This window comes from Protopterus annectens, chromosome 5.part0 (assembly GCF_019279795.1).
Source record: "Protopterus annectens isolate FY-2018-M chromosome 5.part0, PAN1.0, whole genome shotgun sequence".
NCBI classification, from domain to species: Eukaryota; Metazoa; Chordata; order Ceratodontiformes; family Protopteridae; genus Protopterus; species Protopterus annectens.
In genome coordinates, this window is record NC_056735.1 from 1,201,595,372 (window position 1) to 1,201,616,729 (window position 21,358).

The window sequence follows — 21,358 nt, forward strand, 5'->3', positions numbered from 1 at the left end:
TGGGTCCTAAACCTTTTTCCAACCCTTAGAGCTTTTTTAGGCAATGTAAAAATAACCAAACTACCAACATAGCAAAAAAAACTCTATACCCTACAGTCTCTCCTCACTTTTGAGAATGTTGACTTCTGTACTGGTACTGAGACTTGGTTCAAATACAACTCCAGCTTGGTTAAACAGGTTGATGCCTCTGGAGTTCACCCATGTCCAAGTCTGCATATATACGATTCCTTTCCATGGCCTGGTACAGATGCTCACCATCCAACTAAATATGATATTACTTGGAGATTTGAACTACCCTTCTATAGACTGGGAAACATGCACTACATCTATCTTGGGCAGAATGCTTTCTTGACTTTATCAACATGATCATCCTGGACTAGATAGTGTGCAATCCAATCAGAAGATGAAAAAACATACTGGACTTAGTAGTCACCAACATGGGAGAGCATTGCACTCTCCCTTATGTCACATTCTTATTGATGAGGTTGGACCACAGAGTTGTTTCCTTTGAAGTATAAGTCAACCAGAAAACCCAACCAAACCTGTAACAGTGAGGAACTTTAGCCTAAAACATGACCTTGCCGGACCACTTGAGGCACTCTTCAAATATGTCCTCAAAACAAGTTGCATCCCAGGTGAATAGAGGGCCACAGTGGTCATTCTTTTTCAACAGGGTGGACCTTCAACTGACCCCAACAACTACTGACCCATCATCCTGACAAGTCTAATTTGCAAAGCCATGGAGCGAATTATCATGGAAGTAATCAACAAGGGCATTGGCAACCTACCGACACTGGACCCATCCCAGTTTGGCTTTGTTAAGGGAAGATCTTGCCTAATCAACCTGGTAGATGCCTTTGAGATGGTCAGCAAGACAATGGATGAGGAAAAATAGCGCATATTGCCTTCCTTGGCATGGCCAAGGTATTCAGTAAATAACTTCAAGTATTACTGACAAACTCTCAGAACCAGACGTAAATCCCTATGTTATTCATTGGACTGCAGGCTGGATCACGGATAGAACCCAAGAAGTCAGGATCAGTGAGATCACCTCCACCAGTAGACCAGTTACCATCATAGTACACATGAGCTCTGTGTTGGGCCCAATCCTGTTTGGCACATACGTCTTGGAAGTCAAGGCTAATGTCAAAGGCCTCTGGATGACTGTAACTTTGGAGTTGTCACAGATTCCCCCATGACACTGGCATCCTACAAGAGGGTTTGGCACAAACAAATGACTGGTGCCAAAGCCATGAATTAAAATTCAGTGTGAAGAAATGCATTATAACGCCCTTTGGGCAATCATCTACCCAAGCTAATTGCTCCATTGATAAAACACCCTTAAGAGATGACCTGGTAGTTAGAGATCTGAAACATATGTAGACAGTATTCTGGCCCTTGTCTAACACATTTCTAAAACAGTAAGAAAATCATTCTATGTCATCCATTTCATAAGCAAGGGTATGGCATCCAAGTCCAAGGAAGTTAGAGTAATGCTGTACTCAACCTTTATCAGATCCATCGAGTCCAGTGCCCCTTTTGGCATGTACCTAACCAGGCACTTAACAGCTGAAATGCCCTTAAAGGTTCTTCACCAGATGAATCCAGCCTATAAATACCCTGTCCTACACAGATCACCTTAAGGCCCTATCTCTGTATAGAGTCCTTGCAGGTTACTGAGAGGTAATCTATGCCTGGGATATAAGGTGTCGTCAGATCCAGCTCCGATATAGCTCTTGCATATCTAGAGAAACTGATGTGCGTCTCAAAGGATCCCTTCACTATTGGAATAAGCTCCCCATTGTCATGAAGCAGATTTCATCCTTGATCAGTTTAAACAAAGCCTTGATCGTTGAATGGGAAATTGCAAATTTACCCCTGGTCTGGCAGCCATGTTTCTAACAGACAGAAGTCAACAGTAAGTAACCTTAATCCCCAACTAATATAACTCCCAAACACATAAGCCTTACAACCTCCTTACTTACATACCCCAACCCCACAATATAGGCATCAAGGTACTCTGGGACAAAACTGGGTTAGGTTGTACTGCTAGGCTTATGAAGACCCTGTGAAGGGTAGTAACTGAAAGAAGTAAGTATATTATGAAAACTCTACTTCTCTGACTGGCACTATGATAAGGGAGGGGTCCCAAGTGAAGCCCTAATATTTTCTATTGCACTTTATAGCAAGGTAGAAGCAATATACAATTTTAAAAAAGCCACAGGACACACACACACACTATTAACCAAGTAGCATTTGTAGAATGAAGCTACAACATTAAGCAATCTGAACCATTTAAAATGCCTGTGGAGACCAGCATTTAACATTTACTGCTAGATTATTAAAAAAAAAAAAAAGACACAGCAGATTTCTAGGACATGGGACTTAACTGGAGTGAGGTAAAAGGAGCAGCTGCCTTGGACACAAGGTGTTCGTGGCCATGATTTGCAAATGCTGGAGTGAAGCATATGCTGTTGTAGCAAGTGGTTTAACGTTTAAATGCAGAAGAGCTTTTTTGGTTCTCCACTTAAAGAAGACTATTTTTTTTTTTAGGTCAGAGTGCTGCACTGGGCACTAGATGATTTAGCTATCTGTCTCTGCTAGCAACATAACTGTAGCCATGAGCCTTATTCTGAAATGCCAGCAGTAAGACACAGTACATTTGGTTTTCATTGGATTATGCAAATAAGCACCCTGAAAGTTACTCTTCTATGCAAGAGTAATGCTTAATCTACTGCTGTGAAGTTAGTGTTGCTTTCCAGCAAAGCATACCCAAAGAAATTTCATAGGACTTGCTCCCCAGAGGCACACTGTCACTATAAGGGTATCTTGCTGGTATACTGCAGAAGAGCATTATTTTCAAATAAGTGTAGAATATTGGATGAGCATCTCTGCAACTCACAGAATTTAACCTGGGATGTGATCTTAATGTCTCCTAACAAGTGTGCATTGTTGTTGTTCTGAAAATGCACAATGAATGTTGTTAAGCTGCAGTGGTTATTTCATTTATAATCATTTCAAATATCATGCATAGCCTGCCATTCTATTATTAAAAATGTCCCTCATGTAAACCATTTATATTCTTATTCTTCAGAAAATAAGACTAGGGAAAAACTCCTAAATCACCCCAAAAGTCTAAACTGAACTGAAAAAGACAGAAATGATATTGCTTAGTCTGTCAGTAAAGACAAAAGCTAGAGGACATCGAATGCAAGTAGAACATCTCAAGTGATGGCTGAGACAATCTGGCCACATGGTTGACTAAGCATCATTTTCACTGTGATTCTGAAAAAAAAAGCAGTGTATGAACATCTGTTAGCATATATTTGAAGTATCCTACACTCAGCTAAATCTCAGCATGTTACTACTCAGTGCCAGGGCCTAAATAAAAAACTACCCTCCCTCCAAGCTCTCCTCACACTCAAGAACAGACACATATGTCCAGTTACTGAGATATGATTTAAAGCAGCAGAGTGTACTCTGGCAGTACAAGGTTTCATTGCCTCCCGAGCTTTTAGACCGGTATCTGCACAGACAAGGACTAAAGAGGGAGGTGTCTCAATATACATGGGTAACAAACCTAAATCTATGGTGGTCAAAAAGAATGATGTGCTGGAGTTCCTCTATGTGCAGACTGCCCTAGACAAAATCATGTACCATATCCTAGCCAGCTATAAGTTACCGTCCATGTCCCAAACAATGCCCATTGCATACTTGGACCTACTGGGGATGCTTAGCATTCAACCTAACATCCTCCTCATGGGAAACTTTAAGTATCCCTCTATAGATTGTGAATGATACAAGGCCTCACTTCTACAAGTACATAGATTTTTGAGCTTCAAAAATAAAAATAACCTTGACCAATTAGTGAATACACCCACTACAAGTATCAGCAAACTGGACCTCATGCTCACAAATATTGGAGAATGCTGCAGCTCCCAATGTCTTGTCCTCCCTGGTAAAGTCAAACCATATATGTCTCCTTAGAAATCAAAATCCAACCCTCTAATCCCTTTAAAACCAGGAACAGTTAGACTGTTCCGAGCCAAAGTGCCTTTTATTGTTTTAAAATCAGTGCTCCCCCCCCAATCCCAAGAACACAGCAGACATACCGGATTCCACTTAGAAACTGTGTACAACCATGTCAGTGGCTGCAGAGAGGCTGCTGTACCTACCAGAAGTAAGCTCAGGACTAGCCTCACAAACAAACTACATTGGTGGCATCCCAAATTAGACAGGATGTAGAACAAAAGGAAAATAATATGGCAAAAATCAGGAAGGGTAATTACCATCAAGACAGAAACTCACTCATCTAAGTAAATAGGCAACTGAGAGGGCTAATTAGGTCAAGCAAAGCCAACTTTGAGGTTGATAGCGTCCTAGGTGAAAGATAACCATATAGCCTTCTATGGCTGAGTCAGAAACCTCAAGGACACCACACAGCAGTGTGCTGAACTGATGGTTAATGGTGCCATATTCACCAAGCCTGGCAATATAGTGAACCTGTTAATGGACAAATGCAGTTCCAGTTGTACTCCTCACTCCAACCGTCCCTCCAGAAATACCCTCAAACTTAACCCCCCCCAACTATAACTAGGGAGCATGTACTGGGTGCACTCATTAAAGCCAAGAACATAGCCTCAATAGATCCCAATAACAATCCAGAATGCTTGTTGAATAGTGTAAAATATGACTTATCAGGACCCCATGAGTCATTATTTAACTATAGTCTTAGGTGCAGACCTCCATCCTTTGGTCTAACTTGTCTTATTTGCAAACCCATAGAAAGAATTATGGAATTTATCAACAAGGGCATAGGAGACCTCTGGACATTAGATCCATCACAGTTTGATTTTGTCAGAGGAAGGTCATGCTTTCTAAATCTGATAGACGTTTTTGAAAAGGTCACTAAGACAATGGATGAGCAGAAAATGGTGCTTATTGCCTACCTATATCTGGCTAAAGCATTTGAGACAATACTCCACTTGGGCATTGTCAACAGACTTATGAAACTAAGTATAAACCACTTTATAACACAATGGATAGTAAGCTGGCTCACTGACGGGACCCAGGAGGTTAGAGTCATTGAGGCCACTTCCACAAAAAGGCTGGTCATCAGTTGAGTCCCCCTAGGGCTGTGTGTTAGGCCCACTCCTCTTTGGCATCTGAAAGAAATAGCAAGCAACAGACTCACTTTGTCCATCTGTTTGTATACAAACTGTATTTATTATATTGCAGCCCAACAATTACTCTGTCAAGATATATTCTTCATAACATGGCTTGATGTGTCTGTGCTTCTGACTGTCTTGCACCAGTGATCAATGCACACTTGATCCAGACGGCTCTGCTGATGCTTGAAAGTCTCTCTCTTTTTTTTTGTATAGTCATTTTACATTCAGGTTTTAACCCGTCCAATAATGGCATCTTCTTACAGTTCTTTATCACCTTGCACATTCCTGCTGATGCATCTTCTTTCAGAAAACATTGTTTATTTCAAGAGAATTCTTTCTGTTTGGTGCTTTTAGCAATAGTTAAATCAGAATGCCAGGTCTTATTTTTCTAGCCCACAAACCAGGTGTCTGTCTACCTAAGCATTATTTACATGACTTAGGTTCTTGTTTTTCTAACTTCTTATAACAATTATGCTAATCTGTACAGAAATGAACACGGAAACTGTCACACAGTTTCCACAAAGAAAGGAGTGTACCAGAAATAAGCATGCAAACTGTCGCCTAGCTTTTACTAAGAAAAAAAATGAAGTAACTTAACCTTTTTCAAACTTGTGCATATGTTACAGCCTTTCCAAGTGGGGAAGGTTACTTTAGTTTATTACAGTCTCTATCAGTTTCCCCTTTTTATTTAAAACCAAGAAAAAAATTACATAAATAAGTGTCTGTATTTTTAAGCATTGAAACACTGACTTGCTTGTCATCACTATTTATACTAAAAACTGGATGTACTGCTTTAGTAGTACAAACTTTAGCACACACATGTTATCATTAGTAAAAATTTAATCTCAATAAATGCAATTAATGCTGAGGTGATGGTACCCCACCATCCAGAAAATAAACCATTTAGCCAGTCACTCCAATCAGTTTTTTGAAACTTCGGCTATTCTTTCTAAATGTTGTTGTATGGATTCTGACTTATCTGGGATATATGTACAACATGCCATGCCCACCATGGCACAAACCCCACCTGACTAGCAAGTAAAAAATCAAGTGCCATTCTGTTTTGGGGGCCCGTAGTCCTCATTGCTGTCATTTTTTTCTGTTATATCTGAAATAGCTCTTCAGGTTGCATTTGCTAGTGTTTCTGTTAACTTTGCATCTTTTCATAATTCCCATATGACCTTAGCAGCACCATACCAGGGAAACATTCCTGCCCTTGAGATTACAACATCTCTTAAATCCAACTGTTTTAAATCTCCTTGCATTTTTGAAAAATCATCATCACTCTCCCTCTTTTTTCTGAAATTTCTTATTGTTTCCTCCAGTAGGTTATCCGTGATTCTTATCATTGGAAATGCAAATCCTATGTAACATCACCCCCACTCCTGTGGTAACCACCTATAACCATTTTTCCCGCATTTGAAAAAGAACACTTCGGCAAGGATTGTAACATTTTCTTGCCCTATCAGATTATTTGTGGCCTTGCCTTTAATAAAAGGACACCATTCCCTCATGTAAGGAAATGTTATGTATTCCTTCTCATGTTGTTTCTAGCGTACTAACATCCCCATACACAGAAATCCCAAGTTTGTCGCTACATGATCATTTCCTGGCTACAACTGAATAATTACAATTGCTAATGCCTAATCTGATTTTTCCTTTGTGAAAAACAGAATATTCCTGCTTCTACCCCCATTAGTTGTAAATTTCATGTATAGCTGACTCCTTTATAACCTTATTTTTGTAGGCATCTTTGAACACAAATCCAGTGTCTGTAATATTTATACAAGCTGCTTGAAATTACATTCTCCCTCTGTAAGGAATGTGGGTGCAGAACCAACAGTTAGACCTGTTGTTTGATTTGGCGAACAAATTTTGCATAGCCAGAAATGTATTAAAATTAGACGCTCACTATTGCTGCTTTTGCTCTTGCAATATTTCTTTCTTTTAGATTTTCTTACCTTGCCTGTCAGTTTGATTTACCTTACCTTGCCTGTCAATTTCTAGAATATACAATATGTACATTAATGTAATACATGTAATTAGTGAAACACACACCCAGGGCTTGTATGTTTGGTTTGTTCTGTCCTGTTCTTCCATTTCTCTTGTTTTCCTTCCAGACCAATAAATCAGCATCTATAAACAGATAAGACATTTTACTCTGCTGTCCTTTTCATAACCTGCAGTATTTTGCATTGATCTCTATGTACTAACATAGTTTTTTTGCCTTTTTTTGTGCTTCTTACCCTGTACTTTTACTTTCTTGGGTGGCGTAAGCCAGGGAAACTTGTTGGCTAGGCTTACTTAGGCCCTTGGGTGAATAGCATAGTACCTACCTATGAACCTATGTATACCAAAGGCCCTATTTGTTCCATTACCTCATATAGTCCTTGTCAATTACTATCCCACTGTCCTTCCTTTTGAAAGTTTGTTATAAAAACTTTACATCCTACTGGCAGGATTTCCTCCTCTGGAAGTACTGGGACTTTCTTCCACAAATGGAAAGCCTGTTCTGTGGCAGTCTATGTCACACATTCTGTACGTCTTTCAGACATTTTTAATGCTGTGCTGCCACCAACAGCAGCTTATTTCCAATTTCTTCAGGATTAAAAGGAATAGTCAGAGACATTTTTTGTCCCATCATTACTTCAAACAGTGAAATTCCTGTCTTACTGTTAGCTGCAGCCCTAATCCCCATGAAAGTACCCACTAAATGCATGACCCAGTTCTTGCCATTCTCTATACATGCTTTTTTTAGTCTCTCCTTAATGGTGTGATCCATTCTCTCCACAATCCCATTGGATTGAGGATGATATGGCACATGGCATTTTTGTTGAATTCCTAAAAGATTACACAACTGTCTCATCACTTGGCTGACAAACTGAGGCACATTATCAGATTCAATAACACAAGGCCATCCCCAATGTACAAAAATATTTTTTCATAAGGCTTCTGCTGTTACTTTAGCTGTCATACTCTTGATCAGTGTTGCTTCAACCCACTTTGAAAACACATTGACCACTACAAATAGGTATCTGTAACCTCATTTTGCTTTTGTTAAAGGTCCATTGTAATCAGTCTGTACAGCATACCAAGGCCCGTCTGCTGCCAGTTCCCTGTGTAAATGTGGCTTTTTAACATCTACATTTGTCTGTAGACAAATCAAGTAGGCCTTAATTACATGTCATAATTTTTCTGTTCAAACATGTCCTAGTACTTGGTGGTTATACTTAGCTGTTTAGCCAGGTCACTTGGTAAATATGGTAATTTAAGGTCCAAAGAAACAGGAAAACAAAAATTTCCTCCCTGCTGGTCCCTTTTTTGACACAGCTAGACAATTCTCCAGGAAGTCCCTTTTGTCTCTGGATTTTGCCTAAATCTCCCTGCATGTTCTGCTCTTCTTGTATTACCATGACGTGTACTGTCTGTAAATCCTCCGGAGAATCCTCGGGGTATAAAAGATCTCCCTTTTCTGCAGCTTTCTTTGCTTTGGCATCTGCCAAGGAATTACCTTGTGCTTCAGTGGAGTTAATGCACTGATATGCTTTTACCTTAATGATGGTAAACTGACCCTGTAATTGATTCTGTCTCATTATATTCCAAATTTCCTTTAAAACTTTTGCGTACTTTAAAGGTTTTCCTGCACTGTCAGCAATTCTCCTTACCAGTGTCATCATGTGCTGATGTAGGGAATTGACTACATAGGCAGTGTCACTATAAATGTTCACTAGGTTATAATGCTGTAAGACATATTTCCAATTTGGCTCTTTGTGCTAAAGTGTAACATGGTAGCCTTGTTAAGATTGATGGATTTTTGTCAGTGGTCACTACTGAAAATCCTATTCAGTATTTTCCATCTTTCCAAAATCTAGCTCTATTTACATACACCACAGGCAAATTTTAATTATAATCTATCCCTAATGGTGAAGTTTCCCGATTTTTTTTAAATTGTACATGGAGTCATGCTCCTGACCTTCATAGCCCAAACAATTAGACAAATAGTATTTGTCTCCTGTCTGTATTTGTATATCCTTTGTGCTGAACAGGGTAATATATTTGGCAAAAACAGTCTGACTCCTTCAGTGATTTTATTCATTTCTATTGAGTTGAGCAGAGTTTTAGTAGCTTAAACTGGGGTTTGTACCATTACCTTTGAGAATGTTGTTAGGTATTCTCTTTGCTTAATACCCCAGTAGATAGCCAAGAGCTGTTGGATACATGGATGTTATCCCTTTTCAACATGTGTCAATTTTCTGCTACAAAATGTAATAGCACATACATTTTTTTCTGTACCTTCTGCATTACCACTTAGCTAGGATTGTAAGAGTACTGCCAAAATGGTTTCTTTCCCTGCTGTTGCCTGTAACATGAACTGTTGTTCTGTCACTGTTGCTATGAGATCTGCAGCCATAACTAGTTTTTCCTTAAGCTTTAACACTTCTTCAACCTGCCCTGATCTTAAACAGGGTTCTTCCTTTTTATCTGTTAACATTTTGAATAGAGGTGCAGCAGCGGCTGCATAGTCCTCTGTAAGTTCCCTATTGTAGTTCATAATTCCTAAGAATTTATGAAGGTCTGGAATGGTCAAGGGCTTGGGTAATTCCAAAATTCCCTTAACCCATTCTTTACATTTTGATGATCTGCTTGGTTTAATTATTGTTCCCAGAAATTTAACTTCCCGAGACATGAACTGGATTTTGTCTTTATTAACCATAAATCCTTCTTCTTGAAGGGTTTTAAGAACCTTCTTAGGTTTGTGTTTCTCCACAGTTTGACTGAATTATGATGTCATCAATGTAGTTTTTGACACTATTATCCAATTCTTAATCCTGCAGAATGTTCCCAACTGTTTGGTGGAAGATTACTGGACTGTTTTGGAAACCTTGCGGTAACTGGCCATAACGTACTGTTGATTGTTAAAGGTAAATGTAAACTTTTGTGAATCCTTTTGCTATAATGGCACTGCAAAAAATCCATTTGCTAGCTCTATTACTGTGAACCATTTACTCTCCAGTTTAATTCTGGCCTCTAGTTCTGGCACACCTGGAATGAGATGCACACGAGGTGTGGTATATTGATTTCTCTTGCGTAAATCATTTACCAGCCTATAGCTCCCATCTTTCTTTTTAATTGGCCAAATAGGCAAATCAGTCAGCCTATGTTTTTTTCTGAATTATCCATGTGTGCTCCAATTCATCAGTACACTTTTTCATATCCCTTTCAGCTTCTTTTGGTATTGGATATGGTTTCTGAAAAGGCGGAATGTAATAATTTGGGCTACCAGCAATTACTGGGACTTCTAATCTCCCACAGTTGTTTTTTGATTTAGCCCATAATGGGTCAAACTGTACTCTAACACTGTCCCAGATTTCCAGTATTTCTAGTGTATTTTGGTCCAGTTGACTAGACTCTTTTTATACATATCTATAATAAAATATGGAAAAAGCTAGTTTCACTTTCATACCCCATGGCGGTCCATAAAACTCCGTGAATTCTTTAACATTTTCAAGTTTATTTATGATATACATGCCAGTGATGGTTGTTCCACAACTTGGATGCATTAAAAATGCACCTTATGCTTACCGTCCTCTCTGAATTGTATTTTTACTGGTGTGCTGCCAACAGCCTTGCAAGTACTGCCATCAGATCCAGAAATATAAGACTTTTTTGAAGGGTCTACTGTCAAATGTCTGTTACTGAAACTGCTGCCCTAGTATCTATTAAAACATCCTTCCACAAAATCCCCTCAAATTAGACATCAGCGAGTGGATGGACATGTCTTTCCCACTTAAGATTTGCCAGGAAAGTAACCTGGGGGGCACACCCCTATTCTGAAGAGTCTTCCTCCTGATCAAAAGACTTAGGCATTTCCCAAACTAGGCACACACTATGTTCAGTGTTTGACTGCCAGCATCATCATCATCTACATTGTATTTAGGACTCTCAATTTTCTGCCTTATTATTTGTCTTTTTTCGTGCTCAGGGTTGTATGGAGGATTATTCTCATACTCCACTGGACACACGAGTATTTTCATTACCAAAGAATCTTTGTCCTTTTTCCTGAGAGTGTTCCTTTTTCTGGGAATCTCCCCTCTTTTTAGGTTCCCCCTGCTGGTTTTCTAGCTTCTTGACATATACCCCTTTTTTGTATTTGCTTCACCTTCATTTTTTGTAGTGTGGACATTCCTGTTTTACATGCCCCAATTTCCTGCAACAGAAAGAGGTAATCATTTTATTTGTCTGTTCCATTGTAACAGGTGTTGCAGATGCTGTTTGAGGACCATCCTTTCTGACATCCAGTCTACTACATCCTGTACGTTTTCCTACTACATGCACTTCATCCTTTCCCTCCAAACTAAAAATGTGATGAGTGAACAAAGTTCTATCGTCATTACCCATAGTTTTCCCACACACAAGCTTTTGAATGACTTCCTCTAGTGTTTTTGAGTTTTCCTCATGGATGCATTTAATATCTCCTGGGACCCCTTTCACCTGTTCTAAAAAAAAGTGTATTAGCTGTTTTTGGGTCTCTGACTCTGCCATTTGATCATCTGATTTGCCATAAGCTATTTGAAAAGCCAATTTAAAATGTTCTGCTTGTTCCATTAGTTTATCTGAAGTAATTTTAAAATGATCTAGTAGTGTGGTAATCAAAGGTTGCCCTTGTATATATGCCATGAGAACAGCTACCATTCATTCTTTGGGTCTGTGACATTTTTTGCTAAAACAACAGACTTGTAGTACTTAGGAGTAAAAGTGAAAAAACATTTACACAGAGAATCACTGCAGTTAGATCATGCCGTATATGCCACACATCCTTCGAATGTTAACATATTATAAAATGTTCCTTTTTGTCATTCCACTGAGGAAGACTCTGTAACAGTCATAATTATGATAATTATCAGCTGAAGTGTATCCCCTGTGGAAGGGACAGTTGATTCCTGTCCGTTTACGACATTAATGTTAGACCCCTTTTTATAGGAGCTTAGCTGCTCTTCTAAAGAATATATGTGTTGTTTAAGACCTGTAGCTTCCTGATGTTCTTCGTGTTTCATTGTTGCAGTCATCACCTGCGGGTTATCCAATACCAGAGTCAAAGTTATTCTGCGTCGGCTGCTGTCGCTTACTGGCTGACGTTGGGTTGTCAGTGCTATGAAGGAAGGCAACCGATGCCATTACACCAGTCTTTCTTGACGTGGAGCCTGTAGCAGAAGCAATTCACAAGTGTGTCAGTCGGTTGCTACCAGAGTTTGAATTACAGCTGAAAACATCTAAAGTTAAGTACCCCGTTGGGGGTCCTTTTTTCTTGCACTAACCGATGTCCGAAAAATTTAATTGTTTCACCTGTGGAAAGCAAATATACCACACCAAGACTTCCATTCATACTGCGTCACTTGTTTAGGCCCAGACCACGACATCCCCCATTGCCAATTCTGTGCCCTCATTAACGCGAAAACCATTCGTCATAAAGCTCTTTTTGTAGCCAGGTATTTTCGTATTCCGTCTTCGCATTCCAAAGTGGCATCCATCAGCCAACAATCTGGAAAAACGTAAGTACAAAGGTAGAGACAGACCACACAAGGCTAAGCCTTCTGACGACTCTACCGCTAAGCAGGTCATCAGTTCTCTAGTATAGTGGGGGAGGACCTACAGTACACCAACCAAGGATGCAACCATACTGGATCTGGTCCTCACTGATGTGGGAGAGTGCTGCACACCCCCTTACTGTAATGCCTTCCCTGGTAAGGTCAGACCACAACATGGTCTCCTTTGAAGTAAAAATAAAATCTGGACCCCCAGCTAGACTGCAAATATTGAGGAACTATTCTAAGGCTAACCTGCTGCATAGAGGCAGCTGTACCCACCAGGAGGAAGTGCAGAACTAACTAAAAAAAAGCAAGCCACCCTGGTGGAATCACAAAATTAATCAGATGTATATATAACAGGAGGAAGAATATCATGGCCAAAATTAGGAGGTGCAGCACCCAGCAGGATAAAAGCACTGTCATCAAACTAAACAACTCAGAGGACAAAGTCTACCAAAGCCATATTTAAGGTAAGTTTGGCCTCCCAGGCCAAGGACAACCGCAAAACATTCTTTAGCAACCTCAATGGGGCCACCTATACTGAGCCAGAAGATATAGCAAACCTCCTGGCTGATAAATTCAGCTCCAACTTTACTGCTCTCTCCTCCCTCAACCTTCCCTCAGGAAAGCCTGGTACCCACCATTTCTGAGGCACAGATAAAAGCTGCATTGTCCATAGCCAAGAATACAGCATCCATGGGACCTGATAATATTCCTGGCTGCATCCTACATGAACTACAAAACAAACTGGCAGCACACATCTGTGTGCCCTGTTCAATCACAGCCTTACCTCAGGCTATGTCCCTAATGAATGGTGCACTGCTACATTCATCCAGCTCCATAAAATGGGAGCAACTACAGACCCTGGGAACTATCGTCACATTAGCCTGACGAGTCTGGTATGCAAAGCTATGGAGTGCATCATCATGGACCTGCTTAACAAAGATGTAGGCAACCTCCAAACTCTAGACCCCACACAGTTTGGCTTTGTCATGGGGAGATCCTGCCAGCTGAACTTGGTTGACTTCTTCAAGGCAGTCACCAAGGCTGTGGATGAGGGTAAGGCAGTGCATACAGCCTGCATCGACCTGACCAAGGCCTTTGATACCATTCCCTACTCTGGCATCATTGATAAACTCACCAAATTAGGCATCGATCCTTACTTCAATAGGTGGGTTACAAATTGGCTCACAATCAGGACCCACAGAATGAAAGTTGCAGATTCCAAGTCAGATCGATCAGTCACGAGTGGAGTCCCACAGGGCTCAAGTCCTGGGCACGCTCCTGTTTGGCATCTACTTCTCAGAAGTCCAAGCCAACACAGAAGGACTCTGGCTGACCAAGTTCACTGATGACTGCAAGCTAGGAGTCATTATCAACTCCCCAAGTGATGCAGACATCCTACAAAAGGGCCTCTCTGAGACCAATGACTGGTGTCAGAACCATGGCCTGAAGCTTAATGCCAAAAAATGCATTATCACCCCCTTTGGAAAAAACTCAGTTCCCACAAATTACCACGTTGATGGGAGCCCACTGAACACTGAAGAGATCTGGACACCCAGGTCAACAGCCACCTCACCTTTAACCACCACATTGCCACTGTGATCAAAGTTCTTGTGTGTGGCACATCTTATAACCAAAGGTTTCGCATCCAGGAAGAATGAGGTCATTATCCCTCATTAGACCAGTCATCAAATATAATGCCCCGTTTGGCATGTACCTGACCAGACACCTACAACAGCTGGAGAAGGCCACAAAAGTACCTCACAAAAAGGATCATAGACCTTAAACACATGTCCTACATGGACAGACTCAAGAAACATCACCTGTTCTCAGTCTCTCTTCATTTACTTAGAGGTGATCTCTGCTTGACTTACAAAGCCATGTCCGACCCAGCCCTACTTGAAATGCTACACCTAAAGATATCCCAATTCCCCCGTGCCACACGCTCCAGAGATCACAACCTCATTACCACAATTAACAGAACATGCTGGAGGGACAGGTTCATCTCCCAAACACTGCCCATACTCTGGAATAAGCTTCCCATTCATGTCAAGCAGAACACCTCACTGGCCCTCTTCAAGAGAAATCTTGCCGAATGGATTGGTAACATAAAATTCACTCCAGGGATCATTCCAGTTGTCCTACTGGATATGGGCACTGTGAACTAACATCAGGTGGCACGGTGCCTGGGCATTTTTTGGGGTTAGACTTGTAAAAGCTCCAGGGCCTAGTACACACCTACGAATATCAAGTACAACTCCCCCTACTATTACTAGGGAACAGGTCCTTAATGCTCTCTCTAAGACCAAGAACACTACATCACTGGGCCCAGACAGTATCCCAAGATGCCTTCTAAGTAGCATGAAACATGACCTGTCAGGGCCTCTGAAATTACTATTTAACTGTAGCCTTCAAACAAGCTTCATGCCTCATGAATGGAGAAAGGCAACAGTCATCTCTCTGCACAAAGGTGGGCCATTTACAGACCCTGGAAACTACAGACCCATAAGTCTTACTACTCATTTATGTAAAGCCATGGAAAGAATTATGGAGATGATCAGTAGAGATATAGTAAACCACCAGACACTGGACCCAAATCTTTGAGAAGTTCACCAAAGCAATGGATGAGGGCAAAATCGTTCACACTGCCTACTTTGACCTGGCCAAGACATTTGACACAGTACCCCACTCGGGCATTGTTGACAAACTCAGGAGGTGAGGTACAGACCCGTATGTCACCCAGTGAATAGCCAACTGGCTCACAGACGGGAAGCAGGAAGTTAGAATTGGGGAGTCCACCTGTACAAGAGGTCAGTCACAAGTGGAGTCCCTCAGGGATCAGGCCTTCCGTTCCTTTTTGTCATTTACTTCTCAGAGGTCAAAGCCAATGTCGTTGGTCTCTGGCTGACTAAATTTGCAGGTGACTGCAAATTAGGAGTTGTCATTGAATCTCACACTGACACAAATGTTCTCCAGGAGGGGCTTACAAAGACAAACTGGTGCCAGAGCCAGGGACTAAAGCTAAATGCCAAGGAATGCATAATAGTACCCTTTGGGAAGTCATCCATCCCTGGTAACTATCATATTGACATACACCCCTTAGAGATGACCCAGTAGTCAGGGATTTCAGGACACACACAGGTAGTAATCTAACCTTTGATCATCACATGTCTACAGTAGTGAGGAAATCATTCCATGTTGCGCAACTTATAAACAAAGGTATCGTATCAAAGTCCAAGGAAGTCATTGTTCCACTGTATTTGGCATTCATCAGACCTATCATTGAGTACAATGCCTCCAGGGTATGTACCTAACCAGGCATATCCAACAACTGGTACATGCACAGAGGTTCCTCACTAAAAGAATACAGGGCAAAAGTAATACTGTATGTCCTATGCAGACCGCCTCAAGACCCTATCCATGTATTCAGTTTTCTACAGCCTTATGAGGGGAGATCTATGCCTGGCATACACAGCATTGACAGATCCCACTCTGATGGACCTCCTGCATATCCACACAACAAACAGTACCAGAATTATCTGTTCTAAAGACTTAAACCTTGCCTGTGATATAAATAGGACCTGCTGGAGAGAGAGGTATGCATCCCAGAGACTACCCCATCTATGGAACAGGCTCCCCATCCATATGAAGCAGAGTTCCTCCCTAACCCAATTCAAGTGCAACTTGGACAATTGGATGGGAAACCAGAAATTCATCCTTGTTTTGGCACCTCTGTCTGTAAAGCAAACAGGTAATCTGTAAATGGTTCATCTCCCAGGCCCATGCTTACACTTATCAAGGGTTTCAGAACTTGTCAGAGATTTGAGATGCATGGCTAGGCTTAAAAAGGGCCTTATAGTAGTTAGCCTAGTAAACACCTGCGAACCTATGTGTACAGAAATACTGATCATATACTGTAATCCATTTACAAAGGCATGCTTTGTCAAATTTTACATTTCCAAAAATACTTGGCTTACATTAAGCATCAGAGATACTGCATTCAAACCATTTTATTAACAAATTCCAAACCCTGTCTGGATTATCATGTATATCTACGTGAACTGAATGTGGCATTTTAAACTAAGGTCCTGAATGGCATCCATAATATGATTAAAAAGAGGCTTACCACAGTCAGTCAACAAAACACAGGTGATCAGGCTGTATTTGGTGAAAGCACCGGAAAACCCCTCTTCAGATGAATTGATAGTGAAACGTGCCTGAGCAGATGCAGAAACGAAAAGGTGTGTTCACCTAGAGTTCAGGATGCAACTGGAACTGCTGAGCTGTTCTCTCCAACAGGAACAAAAGAGTTGGCACCAACAAAACTGAACGTAATTGTTGAAACAACGAAGTACAAAATAATAGAGTCTAGAGGCTCACTATTGAAAGAAATAGCAAGCATCAGACTCGCGCTGTACAGCTGTTTTCATACAAACACTCTCTTATACTACAACCAAGCAATTACTTGTCAAGCTATATCAATTCTTCATAACCTGGCTTGATAGAAGTCTTTGCTTCTGATGACTGTCTTGCACCAATGATCAATGCACACTTGATCAGGATGGCTCTGCTGATGCTTGAAAGTCTCTTCTTTTTACATTCTGTTTTAACCCACCCAGTAACGAAATCTTCTTACAGTTCTTTATCGTCACCTTGCACATTGCTGCGGATGCAATACATTTCTTTATCATCACCTTTTAGATTCCTGTTGGTGCAACTTCTTTCAGAAAACATTGTTTCAACAGAATACTTACGCAAAACAAGGACCATCTGTTTAGTGCCTCTAGCAATAGTCAAATCAGGATGCCAGGTCTTATTTTTCTAGCCCAAAACCAGGTGTGTATCTAGCTAAGCATTATTTATGTGACTTAGGTTCTTGTTTTTCTAACTTCTTAGCACATTTGTATTATTCTGTACAGAAATGAACACGCAAATGGTCACAATTCCTACAAGGAAAAGAGTGTACCAAAAATAAGCATAGAGACGGTCACATAGCTTTTACAAAGAAAAGAATGAAGTAACTTAACCTTTTTCAAACTGTGCATATGTTACAGCCTTCCCATGTGGGGAAGGTTACTTTAGTTTATTACAATCTCTGTCAGCATCTACTGAGATGTCAGTCAATGTCAAAGGCCTCCGGCTAACCAAGTTTGCAGATGACTGCTGACTGGGCACAGTCATCAAATCCTCCCAAGGAAGGTCGATTATAGAACTTCAGGTCACGATGGCCATTGAGCCCTTCATCATCTTATAGGTTCATAGGTAGGTACTAGGCTATTGGCCCTAGGGCCTATATAAGCCAAGCCAGATTATTTTCCTGTGCTGCTGGCAAGCAGAGCCACAGATCCCCAGGGTGAATTTCCTATCTCCCATCCAGTCATCAAGATTTTTCTTGGAGTGCTAATGAGGAGCTTTGTTTGATATAGATAGGTAGTTTGTTCCAGAGTATGGGAAGTCTCTGGGACAGGAATCTACCCCTCCAGCATGTTCTGTTTATTGTGGTAACAAGGCTTAGGTCCCTAGAGCGAGTAGCTCGGAGGGATTGGGATTTCTTTAAGTGGAGTATGTCCAACAGCTCTGGGTTTGACATAGCTTTGTATGTTAGGCAGAGATTGCCTCTGAGTAGGCGTTATGCGACAGAGTAAAGCTGGAGTTTTTTTGAGACGGTCTGCGTAGGGCATCTGTTTGAGGCCGGTAATCTTCTTTGTGGGGTATTCCTGTGGCCTTTCCAGTTGTTGTAGATATCTTGTGAGGTACATACCAAAAGGGGCGTTGTACTCTATAATGGGGTCTAATGAGTGATGATTAGAGGGGAACAATGACCTCTTTTTTTCCCTGGATGAGAAACCTTTTGTGATGAGGTGTGCCATGTAGAAGGATTTCCTGACTACTGTGGCGATGTGATTATCAAAGGAGAGACTACTGTCCACCTGTGTCCCAAGGTCTCTTATCACACTTTTGGTGTTAGACTACTGCTTATGTGGTAGTTCATGGGTACAGAGGTTTTACCAAAAGAGATGACAGTGCACTTTTTGGCACTGAGCTTGAGGCCATGGCTTTGACACCAGGCATCTGTCTCCCTTTTGTAGGATATCCACATCGTTAGGAGTTTTGATTATGGCTCCTAGTTTGCAGTCATCTGTGAACTTTGTTAGCCAAAGACCTTTTGTGTTAGCCTGTACTTCAGAGAAGTAGATACCAAACAGGAGAGGACTTAGGACTGAACCCTGTAGTACTCCACTTGTCACTGGTCTAAAGTTGGATTTAGAGTCTGCTACTTTCACAGTGTGGGTTCTGTCAGTGAGCCAGTTGGCAACCCATCTTGTGGCAATAGGGATTTATATCTAGTTTAGTGAGTTTATCTATAATTCCAGAGTGGGGGATGGTGTCTAAAGCCTTGGTGAGATCTAGATAGGCGGAGGCTCTCAAAAAATGTCTACCCAAGCAACAGTGACCTCCAAAGCTGAAACGCAAGCAACCTCCACCCCCCAACACAACCCAAATGACACATAGGCCACAAACTCAGTGTGCCACTCAACCACAGCCCATAAGGCGTAACAATGTACCCAACACTCTAGTCATGGGTGACTCTATAGTCAGGTACACTGATGTTCCACTCACCAGGCTAAACAAGGAGAAAGTTACTGTCAGCTGCCTGTCAGGTGCCAGAATCAGCCACATAACGCATGCACTCAGGTCACTCCACAACAAGTACAAATATGACTGTCATTGTCCATGTTGGTGTGAATGACCTGAGACGTACCTCCCTGGACTACATGAAAAGAGACATGGAGGAGCTGTCTGATCTTGTAGCCCAGGCAGGTATGACCCTAGCCCTGAGTAGCATCCTGTCATCACCCAGAATTATGCCACAGTACAAGGACAAATGATTGACTTCAACAATTGGCTAAGCTTCTGGTGTCATTCTAAGGGGATCCAGTATCTGTCTGCCTGGGATGACATGATCGACAAACAACGATGCTTTGCCAGAGATGGCCTGTGCCTGTTGCCGTTGGGATTCCGGATACTGGCTAAGGCTCTTGCCACCCCTATGGTGCCGCAAATGTAAGTGTGTGTTTTGTGTTTCTGTATGTGTGTTTTGGTGGTGTAGGTTTTGATGGACTATGTGATGAGTGTGATATTCGGGCCGGCCGAGGGCTACCACAGCAGGGATAACCTACAGGTGATGACTGCAAAAGTGAGTACACTCAGACATCTACATTTATGGCAAGTATACACAACTGTACTTTTTGCCTGCTGAATTTTGTTTTTTTAATTGTTGAATGTAATCTTTATCATCGTTCTGTGACTGAGTTGCCTCAACAGCCTGAAAAGCAGTACGCAACATGTCTAATGCTTTTTCATAAAATTCTTTAACTGAAGCTTCCTGTCACTTTAAACCTTGCTGGTACAATTCATCAGCTTCCTTGAGCTGTTTTTCTTTTTCAGAGTCATCACCTTTACTATCATGTATGTCACTGCATTTTTTACAATAAGACTAAAAGGCTGCCACATAACTTGTGAAACATTTTGCTTCATAATATGTAATAAAGTCAACTAAAGCTTTTAATAGTCCAGTGACATACATTACTGGTAGAGCAAAAAGCTTATTAGAAGTGTCATTCTAAAGCAAAACTGGATATATATTAGGAAAATGCTGTTGGCATTGTGGTAAACTTGTATATGGTTGTGACACTAATTATCTTATGACAAGAAAAGCTTAACTGTGAATATTTGCTATCACACAAAAAACATCCTTCAGTCAATGGTTTATGTATATACTTTACTGGAAAGGCTCACCAAACGTCTGCCACAGCTTGCTGTGAGGGAAAGGTTAGTTTGCTTTTTATTTCTTGTATTTTGTATTGCTTTATTGCCTTTTTTTCTATTTTGTATACTGTGATTTGTTTTCTTTACACTTTGTTTTACTTGTATTCTGTTTTTAACTGCATATTAAAACTTGAAAAGAGACCACAGCTCTGTTTCTTGTGAGTCAGACAGAATTTGTTTCCACCCTCTCACCCTGTTACTGTTGTGTTCTTAAACACCACTGTCTTTCTAGTTGACTGCCCCTTATGTTAATTTGACAATATATCTCATTTCCTTTCTGCTTTTAGTGGCTGGTGTGAGTAAGCACAAAATTATCATTTTGTGAAATCACTCCCCTTCAACTATTTAAATTTATTGACCATCCTACTGTATTCCATAGTTCCAGAATACAAAAGTGCCCAGCCCCTTTCAGTCTGTCTTGTTCTTTTAAAAATAGTGTCTGTCCACTAAAACTTAACTTTTTAGACAGCTAAAACTTGTTACCCACTTTAATATCTAACTGGTTAGTGCACACTGCAGTGTTTAGGATAAACTTTTTTTTTTCATCTTACCTTTAAGCATCTATTGGAAGACCACCAGTTGTTGGAGAGCCCACATTCTGCCTCTCAGTAGTCATCTTGGGATTAGCACTTCTGTTTTCTCCTGGTGAGAGAAGGAGCACATTTACATTATTTTGTGGAGATTGCTGATCACCAGAATGCCTAATAATCACTTTATAGGTGATAGCTTGGAATCCTTGCTTATATTCTGATCGTGGTGAGAGTAGGA

The 21,358-nt window shown here is 40.9% G+C and overlaps 1 protein-coding gene across 1 annotated transcript in view; it reads left to right on the forward strand.

Moving 5' to 3' along the window:
- LOC122802339 (transcriptional coactivator YAP1-like) overlaps window positions 1-21,358 on the forward strand; it is a gene marked incomplete in the record, with an annotated part of 1,778,419 nt that overhangs the window by 626,705 nt on the left and 1,130,356 nt on the right.